Raw genomic sequence first — 17374 nt, 5'->3', positions numbered from 1 at the left:
GATTTATTTCTGGACTCTCGATTCTGTTCCATTGGTCTGTGTATCTGTTTTTCTGCCAATTCCATGCTGTTTTGATTACTGTCACTTTGTAGTCTAATTTGAAGTCAGGCAGAGTGATACCTCTGGACTTGTTCTTTTCTTCAGAATCACTTTGTCTATTTTGGGTCTTTTGTGCTTCCATAAAAATCTTGTGATTTTTTGTTCAATTTCTTTAAAATATGCCATTGGGATTTTGATGGGGATTGAATTAAATCTTTGAGTAATAAGGCCATTTTAACTATGTTGATTCTTCCAAACCATGAATATGGAATATCTTTTGATTTCTTTGTGTCTTCTTCAATTTCTTTTAATAATGTCTTACAGTTTTCAGTTTATAGGTACTTCACATGCTCTATTAGGTTTATTCTTAGGCATTTTATTCTTTTTGTTGCAACTGCAAAAGGAATTGCTTTTCTATTTCTTTATTTGAAAATTTATTTTCAGAGTGTAAGAACACTATGGATTTTTATATGTTGATTTTGGAGCCTGAAACTTTACTGTATTTGTTAATTGTTTCTAATAGTTTTTAGGGGAATCTTTAGGATTTTCTATGTAAAGAAACATGTCATCTTCAAAAAATAACAATTTGACTTCTTCATTTTCAATTTGAATGCTTTTTATTTCTATTTATTTACTTAAATTAGTTTCAAGTATATAGTACATTTGTAAGACATTTATATGGTTTACAAAACAATCCTCCTAATTGCTATTTCTCTCCTCTGATTTTCCACTTAGCCAATATATTAATGCTAACTGCATTCCCTATGCCATGCTCCCCATCTCTGTGACCATCTATCAACTACTAATTTGTACTTCTTTAACCCTTCACCCCATTCTCTCAGCCCCCTAACCCCATCTCCTCTGTCCATCACCAAATTGTCCACTATATTTTGAGTCTGTTTTTGATTAGTTTGTTTTTTGTTCCTTAGATTCTGCATATAAGTGAAATCATATGGTATTTATCTTTCTCTGTCTGACATTTCACTCAGCATAATAACCTCTAGGTCCATCCATGTCATTGCAAATGGTAAGATTTCATTTTTTTAATAGCTGAGTAATATTCCATTATATATATGGATCATGACTTTTTTTTTTCCAGTCGTCTGTTGATGTAGCATGGGTGGTTCAGTGGTAGCATTCTTGCCTTTTATTTCTTTCTCTTATCTGACTGCTCTAGCTAGGACTTTCAACACTAGATTGAATAATAGTGTTGAAAATACTATTATATAGTATTTAAAATACTATTAAATACTATTGTGTAGATAGTGAAAAGCCTGTTCTTGTTCCTGATCATAGAGGAAAAGCTTTCAGTTTTTCACCATTGAGTATGATGCTAGCTGAAGGTTTGTTGAACATGGCCTTTATTATGTTGAGGTACTTTCCTTCTATACACATTTTATTAAGTGTTTTAATTATAAAAGGATGTTGTATTTTTCAAATGCTTTTTAAGCATCTATTAACATGATCATATGATTTTTATCTTTTATTTTTTTTATGTGATATATTTTTATCTTTTATTTTGTTTATGTGATGTATCACATTAATCAATTTGCCTATGTTAAACCATTCTTGTGCCCCTGGAATGAACCTCACTTGATCATGATGTATAATCTTTTTATGCATTGTTGTGTTCTATTTGCTAGTATTTTGTTTAAGACTTTTGCATCTGCATTCATCAGAGATATTGGTATATAATTTTCTTTTTTTGTGCTATTTTTACCAGGTTTTGGTATCAGGGTAATGTTGGCCTTATGCAATAAGTTAAAAAGTATTGTCTTTTCTTCAATTTTTTTGGAAAAGTTTGAGAATAACAGGTATTAAATCATCTTTGACTGTTTGGTAGAATTCACTGGTGAAACTCTCTTGGTCCTGCACTTTTACTTGTTGGCAGGTTTTTAATGATTGTTTCTATTTTCTTACTGTTGTTTGGTCTATTTAGATTTTTCAGTTCTTTGTGATTCAGTCTCAGAAGGTTGTATATTTCTAAGAACTTGTCCATTTCATCTAGGTTATTGAATTTCATAATATTCTTGTATACTTTGTATTTCAGTGGTATCTGTCATAACTTCTACTCTTTTAGTTCTGATTTTGTTTGTGTCCTTTCTCTTTTTTTCTTAGTGAGGTTAGCCAGGAGTGTCAATTTTATTAATCTTTTCAAGTATTTTTACTTTCTTCATGGTGTTCTTTGAAGCACATATGTTTTTAATTTTGTTTAAATTCAATTTATCTGTTTGTGCTATTGCTGCTCATGCTTTTTGTGTCTCATATGAGAATTTTTTACCAAATCTCATGTCATCATGCTTTCCCCCACTATGTTTTCTTCTAAGAGTTTTATAGTTTTAACTCTTACATTTCACTCTTTGATCTATTTTGTGTTAATTTTCTGTATGTATGTTATAAATTCATTTTGTTGTTCTATTTATTTATTTATGCATATAAATATCCAGTGTGCCTATACCATTTATTGCAAATGATCTTTGCAATAAATGATAAACCATCTAATTGCAAATGATCTTTGCAATAAATGATAAACCATCTAATGGAGAAATGGTCTTTTTTTTATTTATGCATATAAATATCCAGTGTGCCTATATCATTTATTGCAATTTGCAATTTGCAATAAATGATATAGGCACACATTTTCAATTTGCAATAAATGATATAGGCACACTGAATATTTATATGCATAAATAAAAAAAAGACCATTTCTCCATTAGATGGTCATTGCACACTAGTGACCAAGAAAACCATACATATATTTTTTATTTATGAACTTCCAGTTCTATTCCATTACTCTATCATTCTCTCTTATGCCAGTACCACACTATTTTGATTAACATTATTTTGTAATAAATATCAAAACTGGAAAGTATGAGAGCTCCTACTTTATTTTTGTTTTTTCAGAATTTTTTGGTTATTCTAAAATAAGTCCTTTGAAATCTGATGAAGTCTAGAATAAGTTTGTTAGTTTCTACCAAAAAAAAAAAAAGGTACCTAGGAGCCAATTGGGATTGCGTTGATTCTTTAGATCATTTTTGAGTGTATTGCCATCTTTACAATGTTACATCTTTAGATTAATGGATGTAAATTCTTTCAATTTATTTTGTTTATTTTTAAATTTCTTTCATCATTTTTTTTATATAGTTTGAGTATAAATATTTTATCTTTATGCTTTTTTAATGAAATTAATTTACACTTATTTTATATTATTCAGTGCAAATATATAAAATATTATTGTCTTGTATATTTGTCTTGTATCTTATATACTTGCTGAACTCATTTATTAGTTTTAATTTTTTAGCAGATTATTTATGATTTCATACATTCAAAATCACGTCATCTCAAATAAAGATAGTTATCTTCTTCCTTTCTAAACTTACCTTTTGTTTCTTTCTGTTCACTAATTGCCCTGGCTAGATTCTTAAGTACCAAGATAAAAAGAAGTGAATTGGATATTCTTCTTCTCTAAATGATCTTAGAGGAAAGCATCCAGTCTTCTATTATTAAACATGATGTTATCTGTGTTATTTTGTAGATGTCCTTATCAACTAGATGAACTTCCCTTCTATCACTTTTGTTGATTGACTTTATTATGAAAGGATTTCAGAAATTGTCAAATGTTTTTTCTGCATCTATTAAGATGATCACATGTTTTTTTATTGTTTTTCATTTTGTTGATATAATGTATTATAGTCATTAATTTTTTTACGTTAAACCAACCTTACAGTATTGAAATAAGTCTCATTTAGTCAGCATTTAAAATTATTTTTGTATATTGCCAATTGTTTTCTACAATTTTTCGAGGATTGTTGTACTTGTATTTATAAAAGATAGTGGTTTGTAGTTTTTTTTTTTTCTTGTGATGTTTTTGTCTGGTTTGGGTATAATATCATAAAAGAGTAGTTATTTGGGGAAATGTTTGTGAAGAATTGGTAGTAATTCTTTTAAAAATGTTTGGTAGAGTTTAATGATGAAGCCATTTGGGCCTGTACTTTCTTGGCAGACAAATTTTTTATTGCTTATTCAATCTCTTTATTTGTTATAAGTCTGTTTCAATTTTCCTATTTCTACTTGAGTCAGTTTGGTAATTTTTACTTTCTAGGATTTTGTCCACTAATGTAAGTTTTCTAATATGTTACTGTACAACTGATCACAGTATCCTTTTATTTTATATATATTTATATGTGTATACACATACACACACACATATACATATATAAATATACTTAATTTCTGTAGGATGAGTAGTAGTAGTCTCTCTTTCATGTCTGATTCTAGTAATTAGAGTGTTTGCTTTCTTTTCTGGTCATTCTAAGTAAAGCTATGTCACATTTGATCTTTTCAATGAACCACCTTTTGGTCACAGTGATTTTCTCTGTTATTTTCTGTTCACTATTTTATTCATTTTCACTATAATATTTATTATTTCTTCTGTTTGCTTTAGATTTATTTTGCTCCTACTTTTTTAGTAACATAAGGTGAAAGATTAGATTATTGATTTGAGATTTTTCTTAACATAGTCATTTACATCTCTACATTTCTCTATATGCACTGCTTTACATACATCCAAAATGTTTTGATATGTTAATTATTCATATCACAGTATTTAAAAAAGTTTTCTCCTTGCTTTCTTTTTTGACCCACTGGTTATATAGAAGGGAGTTGGTTAATTTCCATATATTTATGAGTTTCTCAATTTTTTTTTCTGCTAGAAATCAATAGTGGTCAGATAATATACTTCACATTTTTTCTATTCTAAATTCATTTAGTTTTGTTTTATAACCTAAACGCTAGCATCCAGATGGAAGCTGGATGAGAAACACTGACATCTTATTTCTCCCAGGGGGAGAAATAAAAACCTCTAAGATCTGAGGAGAGAAGAAACCCTGAGTTCTTGGCTGTGAGAGTCTGGAGTGTAGTTCACACATCATTAAGATGGGAAGGGTGAGAGCAGGGAAGGGGAGATTGCAGTCTTGATTCCAATATCATGAACTCTCACATTTATTAAAAAGCAATTTTTGAAGATATTCTTGAATAGATGTTTCTTCATTTGCTTTTACCCTTGAGATCATTTCCAGAGGCTTTAAATGTTTGATTTTTTATAGATTTTCCTAGTTTCAGCAGGAAGCTGATTAGTGGAGCTCTCACACTGTCATGCCAGAATTCAATCTCCTAACATATTTTTAAAGTAGAATCTACTAGAATGTTGTTCTGCAGGATGCTGTAATTAAGTAAAAGGAATGAATAAAGTATGAATCCCTAGTTTGGTTAAATTAGTAAATAGTGGTTTTGGTTCTTAAAATTAGGAAGTATAAAGGCATATTAAATTTAGAGACAGATAATAATGGTTTAGTGTCAGCAAAAAGATACATTTTGAAGGGATGGATTTTAAATTTTCTATTTTTATAGAAATAGTGTAAGATATGTGAATGGATGGGTAGGCCATAGTCTTCCTTTATTTTTTTTATTTTTATTTTTTTATTTTTTATTTTTCTTTTTACTGTGGGATATATGAGAACAGGCTGGCCTCCTACAGGGGAAATTTGCCCTTCAAATATGTTTTGTAGATAACAGTCTTCAAACAATTAAAGGCGATATCTTTGTGTAATGTACTCTCAAGTTTGTGTTGATCTCCATCACTGCCTAGTCTACATTTGACCTCACCATATTAATTTTTTTTTCTAGTTCTTAAAGGCATTTTGTTTGCTAGATCTATACAGGAACTTATGTGAATAAATGTGTGTATGATTCCATTAAGAAGTAGAAAGATTCAAAAGAGACAGCCCCTAAAGGGATAAAGTCCATAATATGGAAAAAAAAAATAATAACATAGTAGACATATGAAGGAATGGAGGAAAAAAGTACATATACTTACCACTGTAGATTTATTATAAATTTTATGACTAAAAACTACCTTCTCTTTATTTTTTTCAGACTGAAAGTGAGACAGGAGCAAGAGATTTAAAGAATGTTGTAATAGAATAAAATTGACTTTCTACTATTGGAAAAGCATATTTACCAGGAAGAAAAAAATGTTCTGAGTGGTATAGAGTGGCCATTTGAGGATAGTGATAATGAAATAAAATAAGAAAGAAAAAATAATAAAATGATGATGAAGATTAGAAAGTTATCATGAGACAAACCACAGTGATTGCTAATATTTAATGCACATTTGCAATATTCCAGGAATTGTTTAAAGTATTTTATATGATTGAAAAAATTTATTCCTCACATCAACTCTATGAGTAAATTACCATTATGTTCATCTAACAGAAAAGGAAACAAAGAGAGCAAAGTTAAATAACTTGCTAAAGTTCACATAGCAAGATTTTCAAAATTAATATATTTGACTTTTTATTGTTGTTAGGAAAACATTATAGTAGGAAATTTGAATTAGTAATTTAAGAGATAGTTCAGTTTATGATAATGACAACATGCACACTGTGACCATGATAGTGTAAAGAAAAAAAACCTTTGGAGTTGAACATGTTAAGAGCTTAAAGAGTAAGATGAGATATACAAAGTGTATTAAAGTATCATGGAGAGGAATGGAGTGGAAATTAAGTATTATAGGCTAGTTGTTAAGGTTTGTAAGGAAGGGAATGATGCCTTAGACAGCTGAGAATCACTGAGGAAGCATACAGCAGGTATGTAGCTAAATGTTGAGAACTCCAAAAACAAAGTAGAAATAATAATCTGGAAGCAACAATGAAGAGCAAAGAGGATACTAATCTTGTTCTCAATATTAAGATATATGGTATGTAAAAAAATATAGCTTCCCACTGAAAAGACTGAAAGAAATAGTATATCAAAGGTAAAAAATATGTTACTGAAGAAACAGATGTGAAAATTCAGAAATGTTTGAGAATATATGATACCTGAATAGACATTCTAGAATATATGATACCTGAATAGACATTCTAGAGAATACAGAGGGAGAAGATTGGGGAAAGGAGAAGACTAATCAGTTAAGCTCATGAACTGGACAGAAGGGAATGAGAGTTTAGAAGCTAATGGATGAGTGGAGAGGCTTTTCATTGTCATATTGACAGAGATAAGTAAGGAGGATGTGACACTTGGTTGATTTCATCTAGCTTGTCTCATTATGTGAGGTGTGGACAAGAGGATATTAGCCTGGGCAATATGGGTTATGGTTGTAATTATTTTTATTCTTTAAAGTGGAGAAGAATATCTTAACATGGTGAAAAGTGGTTTTGTATGGAATAACTCACTTCACTGTCTTCCTACCAATAATTCTGACCTTTATTCTTATTAAATTATAGAATAAGTATCAGTTTTCTGGTCACATGTGAGTTCAGAATTGTAAGAAGTTTCCAGGAGAATCAGAAGACTAAGTTGCCTGATAGTCCATGTTTAGAATTGTAATGTGGTGATCTACCTACTGACACTAATAAATACCAGAAATAGAGAAAATCATTAGTCAAAAAAATTATAATTTCTGCATTTGCAAGTCTGCCTCCTTTTTCCTCTTATGTGTCTGACTGTTTTTCAGCTCCATTATACAGGAGCTTTAGCCATCTAATTTGGAACTGAATTGAGATTCATTTTGTTTTACTAATTATTAAATTGATGGCCAATAAATTATGAAGCAAATAATGCCCCCAAAAGTTTATTTATACTCTGTATAAAAGTGATCATATGATTGTAAGTAAATTAATTATTGGTTAACAGCATGTTGATTTTAGTAAAACTTTATAGGTATATCAGTCTTGTTATGACTACTATGTTTTTTATTAAAAATGAAGATGAGAAAGAACAAGAGTTTCAAGGAAATTTGAGAGTGCTTATTTATCTTAATTTTTTTTTAAACTTCCAAGCACAGTAATGCAGTGATGTTCACGCAGTAAGAAGCGCTTCTCACAATGTATAAACTGCAAAAGTAACATATTTAATTAAAATAGGCATCTCAGAATTAAGCACCAAATCTCACAAGCAAATATACGAGAAAGGAAAGAGAGTCTTTAGAAAATCAGTTATTCTCTAGATATCATGAATCAGCTCCTTTCAGCTGCAAGTACTTTCTATTCTTAATGTTTCATTATCCTCAGATCTCCTCAGCTGCCATTAAGTAATGGCAACAACTCTTAGACCTTTGAAAACAGTTGTAAATTTGTGGTTATGTCGATCCAATAAAAAAAATGAGCAGAGGACCTGAACAGACACTTCTCCCTAGAGGACATACAAATGGACAACAAATATATGAAAATTTTTTCAACATTGCTAACTATTAGGGAAATGCAAATTGAAATCACAATGAGATACCACCTCACACCCATTAGAACAGCTATAATCAACATGACAAGAAATAACAAATTTTGGAGAGGGTGTGGGGAAAAAGGAACCCTCATACACTGGTAATGGGACTGTAAATTGGTACAGCCACTATGGGAAACAGTGTAGAGGTTCCACAAAAAAACTAAGAATTGATCTATCATATGATCCAGCAAACCCTCTACTGGATATTTACCCCAAAGTCTTGAAAACTCATATCCCAAAAGATATTTGCACACCGATGTTCATAGCAGCATTATTCACAGGGGCCAGCACATGGAAGCAACCGAAGTATCGTACGATAGATGATTGGATAAAGAAACTGTGGCACATATATACAATGGAATATTACTCAGCCATAAGAAGAGATGAAATACTGCCATGTTGGACAACATGGATGGACCTCGAAATAATTATCCTGAGTGAAATAACCAGAAAGAAAAAGTTGTAAATCACATGATATCACTTTTATGTGAGATATAAACCTAAAAGCAACAAATGAACAACACAAACGGAGACTCATGTACGTGGACTATAGACTAGTGGTTACCAGAGGGTAGGAGTGAGGAGGAGTGGGTAGGTAGATGGGGTAAAAGGAGTAAAATATGTGGTGACAGAAAGAAATCTAACTATGTGAGGTGAACGCACAATGTAAATATATATGCCTTACTGTTAAAGTGTACAGCTGAAACATCAGATTTTGTTAACCAATGTTAACAAAAAAACCATAAAATAAATAAATAAGTAAATTTTTAAAAAATGTGGTTATATGTATTTTGGGGGCTTGGAGGAGTAGAAGTGGAGAGTGATTCTCTTGTGGGATCCAATGATCAAAGAGCTGAGGAATGATGGAAGAGAATAATATTGACCTTACACCAAAAATATTTCCATCAGAGGCATAATAACAGATTTAAGAACTTAAGCAGAGGGCACTTGAATGGAAATTGAGGCAGCAGATAAAGAAGAAAAGTTTCTTTTAAAAAATATTTGCAAGAATTCTTTAAAAATACAAATAAAGTCACTTTCTGCTTGTAAAATTAAAACACAATTCTTATTAAAATGTGTACAGGAAGTGCTGAAAGCTATAATGACAAAAATAAAATGATCCATAATTCTATATCAAGATATATAGATATTAATATTGAAGTGCTTTTGTTTCAGGAATGTGTGTATTACCTCTACAAGCTCATATTTTATATACATATAAATGCCCATATATTATAATAAATATATGAGTATATCTATAAGTACATATTTTATATATACTTTTAAACCTGCTTAAATTATTTAAATATAAGTAAATTTTTACTTATGTATATTGACCATGTCCCTGGTAAAATGCTTAATTTAGCATATTTAATTTTTTTCTTTCTTTGTCAAGTAATCTAATGATGACTATTCAAATCTTTTATAAAACATTTTTACATTGTTTTGTAGTCATGTATATTATTCTATGTCTAACTAATTTCATTATTCGATATCTTCTGAATAACTCATTTCCCCAATTTTTTAGCTTTTTTTTTTTATTAATCTCTATTTCATCGGAATGCTATTTCAAGTAGTTATTTTAGAACCATAACAAACATGTTGTATTTTCTAAAACAATATCTGCAATTATTTTCTATTGCCATCACAAAAATAAGGCTTTTGGATTTTAAAATTTGAGGGTGAGACTTAATTTTTCAACTCTAAAAATTCAAAAGTTGTTGCTCCATTCCTTCTAGCATTAGTGTTAAAAATAAGTCTGAGGACAGCTTGCTTTTTTTCCTTTGTAGATGAAATAACATTTTTTCTCTTTAAGAAAAATTGCAGAAATTTTTAAAAAATGTTTAGCTAACAAGACTCTTTTCCCTTCTTCCCTCCCTCATCCTCAAGGTTAAGTTAATAGCAGGCAACTGTGACATATTCAGTGTGGACTATTGGCCATGAAAAATCCACTAAAGACAACAACCCAAAAGGGAACATTAAATTTAACCCTCATATCCTACCCTTGAACTTCTTCCCTGAAGGTAAAATATAATGTATACAAAAACCATAAGGAGCTTATTGTATCAGCTTGTGATGTAAAGACTAAATTTAAGGCAGAAGACATGTGCTGCCTTGCTATCTGGTAAAATTGGGAAAACCTTGAATGACCTAACCACAAGCTCTCCTTCCCATTCTGCTACTTCAGATAAGCTCCCCCTAGCCAAACAGTTCACCTTATCAAAGGCACGAGACAGAGTTTCTGCTTATCCCCAAGGAGGCAATTTCAGTGCTTTGGCAGCCCACCTAATTACTCAAACAAGCCAATCACATCCACCTGTGGCAACCAGGAATACTCTCACTCTCTTGGTACTTTAATCTTGTCTCCTGCAATCCCTAGAGCACTCTGTTTCCACGTGTAGCCCCTGTGTTGCCTGTGTGGTATTTGCTGTCCTCCTTCCCTGGGTTGTGAGTATATATATATGCTGTCAAACTCATCTTTCCAGTATAGGTGTTATGAGTTTGGGCATCCCTATAACCTTAGGGCAGGAATCATTCCCTCATCAATGGAGTGATGAGGATGCCATTAAACCTTGGCTATTCTTATAGTCAAAAGTTTTCAGGATTGACTACTTGCGAATCAATTTTGGGGATATTTTAAATACATCATAATTTCCTTTGAATTATTTTGAATTATTTTGCATGTCTTCTAACCTCTCCTCTGTTCTAAAATATTCCTTCACTTAAATCTTTATTGAGCAACTATGTTATACTAGATCCTTTTCAAGATGCTGATAAAATAGTAGTAAATAAAAGAAGACAAGTGCTTCTAGAGCTTTTATGCGAGAGGCAGACAATAAAAATAACAATAAAAAATAAATAAATATGTATATGTCAGATAATGAGTGTTATAAAGAAGAGAGATAAGTGTGGAGATGGTAGCTGCAATTTTAGCAGAGTGATGTTAAAGTTCTAACCTGGAAAGGGTGAAGGAAAGAACTACATATATCTGAGGAAGAATTCCAAGCAACAGAAACAGCAAGTACAAATCCCTGAATGTGAAAGAATTCAGCTTTTCATCTTTAGTACATTGACTTGTACTAAATGGAGATCAGTTTGATCTCCATTTTCTATACATCAAAACTTAATTCGTAGGTATTATCTTTTCTCACTACTATTAATTGTGGGCTTCTTTTTTCCTAGTGTGTAGATAGATTCTTGACATGATAGAAAATTGTCAAAGCTAGAGAAGTATCTTTCAGAGTAAATTCCTTAACCTTCTGTCCTCCCAGTATCCTCTCAAGAGGCAAACATATATTCTGTTCAAGCATGTTACATATTTTATATGTTCAGTCACGACTATTTGATGAGTAAATAAATGGATAATAATTGAAGTAATGAATAACTTCCTGTCTTTACATACTTGCTGAATAAAACTTAATGTAAAACATATAGACCTAGAGTTTTGTTACTACAAAATTCTTTATACTTACTTACATAACAATTCTCCTTCTCTAATGCAGGGGTTGCAAAGACTCTAATTTCAACCTAGTTAAATTTAGCATTTGTCTATGGGATTTATACTCAGTGTGGTCAGAGATCTCTGAATAAGTGTAAGTATTTGAAATTATCACAAATTCAAAATTTAATTTTTTTCTGTGTGACTTTGAGCAAGTTACTTAAACTGTAATACTTAGTTTCTCATCTGAATATAACAAATTTTATACTTTCTTGTTACATATAATAATGTATAGAAAAGCACATTGTATAAACTACCTAAAAATGTTAGCACTTATTACAACTTACACTTTTTTTTTTTTTTTACAACTTATACCTTATACTTCATGCCTTTTTACTGTCTGCATTCATCTATCCCTGGAAGAAATTATGCAGAACATAAAAGTATAAGAGAGTGGAAAGGGAATTATTATGTGTATACTTTCAAGTGGAGAGAAAGGAAAGTGAAAATTTTATTCACATATATTTTCTCCACAAGTTGGAAGAAACATTCACTCTGGTATATAGGGGCATGTTGAGATTTGGAATTATAACAGTGAGGAAAACAATTAGAAAAATGTGCCACAGGAAATTCAAAAGTTCATAAAATAAATGAAATGAAAAAAAGTAAGTATGAGGAGGTAAAGTGTTTAAGAAATTATAATTTATTGAGAAAATAGAAAAAAATTCCTGTCTCTATGCCCAAGAATAGAGTTCAAAATCAGAATATTCTATGAATGTTAATATTAAAGTCTTGCAAACTATGGCACCATAAATAAAAATTAATTTGTATAGATTAACCTAGATTTATCTCTAGTACAAACTTGTTTGATGCAAAATGCTTTTATTTAACCGGCTAAAGGAAGCCACAGCCTTATAATTTAGCACAGTTAATGAAAAATCAGGTAAAATGCTCATCAACTAAGTTATCTGTATTTCATGCTGGTACATCAGGTAATTAACACACTGCAACCATACAGAAATGCTTTTACATCTGTCCAGTAATACTTACTCCAGTTTACATTTTCATTTATTTGCATCTGAGAGTGTCAAATTAGACTGTGCTTGGAAACCTGTTCCTGTTTTTTTTTAAAGTATACATAAACAACCCCAAATGAGTAGAGCTCAGCATTAGATATCAATGTAATGTTTCTATGTTTTGTTAGATACACTAAACTCCACCCCCCTGCCAGAGATCTTTAACGTTTTGGAAGTCCTACTGTGTTCTGCACCTTTTTATTGATATTTTTATTCTTCTGGTTTACATTTATTACTTGGGTTTACCCAAGTCAGCTGTTTCTGACTTTTCCTCTTTATATTTAAATTGACATTATCTTCACAATAATATATGTTCCTCTGATCAACATATATTTCATACCTTTAGGAGAGAGTGGATTTGCCAGATGAAATACAGGACACTCAGAGATATTTGAATTTTAGTTAAACAAAGTATATTTTTAAAATTTAAATATCTCCCAGTTCTTTATGGACATATGTATGCTGTTTTTTTTTTCAATTTAAAATTCAAATTCGATTAGATATCCTGTACGTATTTGTTTATTAATTTATTTTTTGCCAAAACTTGGCAACCCTAGGAGAGAGATGAACCAAACTAAGATATAACTATGTAAATAATTAAAAAATCAAATGAGAACACTGCTTTTAATATAATGCCAGTAACGTGCACTATACTAATATATTTTTATTTTATTCGGAACATGTATATTTTATAGAAGCAGTGCTAAGATTGCCCCCCCCCCAAACACACACACAAAATGCTTTAGTATTGCATCATAAATGGATTTTATGGATTTTGGAGACAACTAATTTATATCATTATACATAAAGTGCTGCTGTGTTGGAAAGCTTAAGAAGCCAAGTCTAATATGAGATAAAAATTGATTTAAATTTCTAGAAAATGGGACTTCTACTTTTAGGTTGTATAGAGTAACCAAAGGAAAACAGCATTCCCACTAAAAGGAACTTTAAAAGCCAAACTTCTTCATGAAATTATCTTTTTAGACACATCAAAGAGCTAATAAAACAATGTTGACCTGAGGGGTGACTTATGGAGAGAGGTGACCTAACTAGGGAGTGATGAGCTGAAGATTTATAGCTGGTTATCCATGGGTGCAGTAATAGTTACAAGAAAGGTATAGTTTGAATTTATTTAAATACACAAAACTGGAGCCTGGAAATTCAGTCTTGCCCAATTAGATGCCTTCTGCTGGAGAAGAGAGAAAACAGCAGAGATTTTGGTGGTTACATGGGACTCGAGGGATAAAATTGGCAGTTTTTAAGGCTTAAAGCAATGAGTTTTTTTTTTTCCCCTCAAGACATTTATGAATCTGAAATCTAAGTTGCACAGGGTTAAAATGCTAGGCAAAAAAGCTTCTGAAAAATAAAAAAATTTGTTCACTTTGCTCTTGCAGACCATCATAACATTTTAATCGCGATGACAACTAATAATGCTCATTTTCTAGTATAGTAAAGCCTCACCCGCTTTCTCTTGATTCCCTTAAACCATTTGAGATCAAGTTGCAAAGACGGTGTCTATTACTCACAAATACTTTAGTATTTATTTCATTTAAATAAGGGCATTATTCTATACAGTCACAATACAACCAGCAAATTCAAGAAATTAGTATTGATATATTACTATTATTCAATTGAAAAGGATTCAATTCCAAAGATATTAGGTGAGGCCATGCAAAGTAACTGATCACACTGAGCTAGAGGGGGGTCATGATGTCCCAGATTTTTATGTCAAAATGTGAGAATACTGAGAAAGACATTTATAAATGGTGACAGTGCACAATGCAAGACAGCAAGCTCCAAGCAGAATGAAGAAGGTTGTGTTTACTTAGAAAGGCAGCTCAATTTATGACAGTCAGAGGTTTAGTAGAGTAGAAAAAGTCTTCTGCATGACAGAGTAACCAAGCTGAGAATGGTAAGGTCAGACGAAGCAAATAATGCACCCACAAGGGGTTAGGGGTCAAAGACAGGCTATCATACCTGTCAGAGGCTGAGTATGATGTTGGAGGGTGGAATGCTAGAGGGAGTCAAAGGCAGAGCAGGGTGAGAGGTATATTCCATGGGATGAGATATCAGAGCTCAAGGAGAGTGAGAAAGTTGTCCCCACAGAGCAATAGCCTAGGATGGGGTGTTGGTATTGTGGTTATTTTATAATTTGGTTCAAATCATGTAATTTGAGTGAACTTTAGGCTTTCTCTCGTTTTTAAGTTTGACATTTTTCTATGTTTTATTTAGATTTTTTTAGTTGGTTTATGGTAGAAATTTTGGTAAATCAATAATTAAGTTCTTGTCTTCACAATGTAGATTATACGTTTATGTACTCTATAATATAAATATTTTTGATTTAGTCATTTTTGAGCAAATAACTTGCATTTCATTTCAAAAAGTGTATATCACATATTTCTTTAGTAAACGTTTTATATGATTGAAAATATATATTACCTTGAAAATTTGGCTCAATAAAATGATAAGAACTTGAGAGTGCAGACTGATGATTATTTTAATCACATAGTATCCAAAATGGATTTCAGATTGCAAATCTTATAGGAAGTATATAGATAACGCGTGTCTATCTAGGAAATGGGTCATTATTTTTTTTGAATTTTCATTTTGAGAGCTCTTCAAATTACATAATTAAATATTTTGAAGGTATTGAATATTATAAACTAGGAGAAATCAGATGATCAAAATCATCATAGTTATACAATGCTATCTGTAAAATTACTTCAACGCTTTGGTGCAGCTATAGAACAAAAAGCTTAAGGCTTTTTTAAAAGACTAGTGCTTAGTAAATGATGTGCATTATCTCATATCTTTCTTTTTAATTATGTGGGTATTTCCGATGAGTAATGCTAACTTTTATCTCAGTTAATGCAATGTTAATTTTCTAATTCAGAATAGAGCATTACAGAGAATTTTATAAATTCATTTGAATCTTCAAAACTATGACATTTAAAAAATATATGATGCTTTTAGTGTTTTTAGTTAGTTGAAAATAATAATCATTTATATATCTTTCTATTTTCTAAGCAATAAAAAATGATTAAGAATAAAATAAAAATACGAAACCTTTGGAAATGTTTGTAAAAAACTATTTATAGGCATTTCAAATGCCAAGTTTATATTTATTCACAATTAACTATAATCTATTAAGAAAAAATAAAACCAAGGGTAATTAGTTCTAAATTCAGAGATTCATTTAAAAAATGTTATGTGAGAATATAACAAAATAGTAACAGTCAACGACACATTTTGGCAGGGAAGGAGCAACATGAGAAAAAAAAAACCCAGTGGGTCCATGGACATTATTTTCTATCTAAGATTTAAATGTGAACTTATAGCCCATAAAGACACTGCGTTGGTTAACACGAAGTAATAAAAATACATACAAATACATAATACATAAGACATTTATATAATCCATAGAAAGAATCCTAATATAAGCATGGAAAAATCAAGTACAAAAAATGCCAAAAAAGATATAATGACATGCATGGGAAAAAAAGTTCTCTCATATGTATAATTGGAATATTAAAAGGAGAATAGAGAGAGATACAGGAAAAAAATAAATATTTACAAAAATACTGGGTAAATATTTTCAAATGCTCTTGGAATATATTAAAACACTGATTCAACAAAATTTTAAAACTCCAAACAGGACAAATATAAAGGAAACCACATATAAGTTCATCATAAATAAACTGCTGAAAAAGACAAAACAAACAAACAAAAACCTAAAAAGCTATTGGAGAAAAATCATCATTAGTTTCAATAGTTCTGGAAAAAAGTGAGCTAGCCTAGAATCTTATACCTAGCAAATATATTATTCTTAGATAAAGGTAAAATAATAACATTTTCTGAAAAATAAAAATGAAAAGAACGAATATGTAAGGGCCTACTAAAGAGAGTTTCTATTTTCATAGAAAATATATGAAAGAAGGATGAAATATAGTGACTTTTTAAGTAAATGACAATAAAGTCTTATGAAGTTTATGACATGTGCAAATAAAATATATAGAAATTGTTTCAGAGTCTCCAAGTCCACCTACATGTATTGTAATTCACTAGAAGGACTCACAGACTCAGCATGTAGTTGGCCCCATGGTTTAGATTTATTTAGGAACACAGCGACATAATAATACAGTTACACTAGATGCACAGCTGGGTCAATAAAGGAAAAAGATATAAGCAGAGTCTGAAGCAATCCATGTGCAGGCTACCTATACTTTCTTCCTCTGATGAGAGCTCACACAGAGAGTACCATCCCTACAGCTAAGAAAATACAGCAACATAGTGCAGTAGTTCTGCCCAGGGAGACTCATTTGAGACTAAGAGCATAGGATTTGTATTGGGAGCTTTTCATGTGGACATACTTAGCTCAACTACTGGACTCTCAGAGGAATACAGATGTTCACTATAAATCACACTGTAGGCACAGAGAGACAATTTATCAGGAAGAAATTTGGAATCAAAGTTTCCAGATGCTAGCCAAGGAAGCCCTTCTAAAGATAGCAGCCTCAGGCCTACATTGTTAACTCTTTTCTGT

The sequence above is a fragment of the Pteropus medius genome, unplaced genomic scaffold (genome assembly GCF_902729225.1).
Source record: "Pteropus medius unplaced genomic scaffold, Ma_sr-lr_union100, whole genome shotgun sequence".
NCBI classification, from domain to species: domain Eukaryota; kingdom Metazoa; phylum Chordata; class Mammalia; order Chiroptera; family Pteropodidae; genus Pteropus; species Pteropus medius.
Note: the sequence above shows the minus strand (reverse complement) of the source record.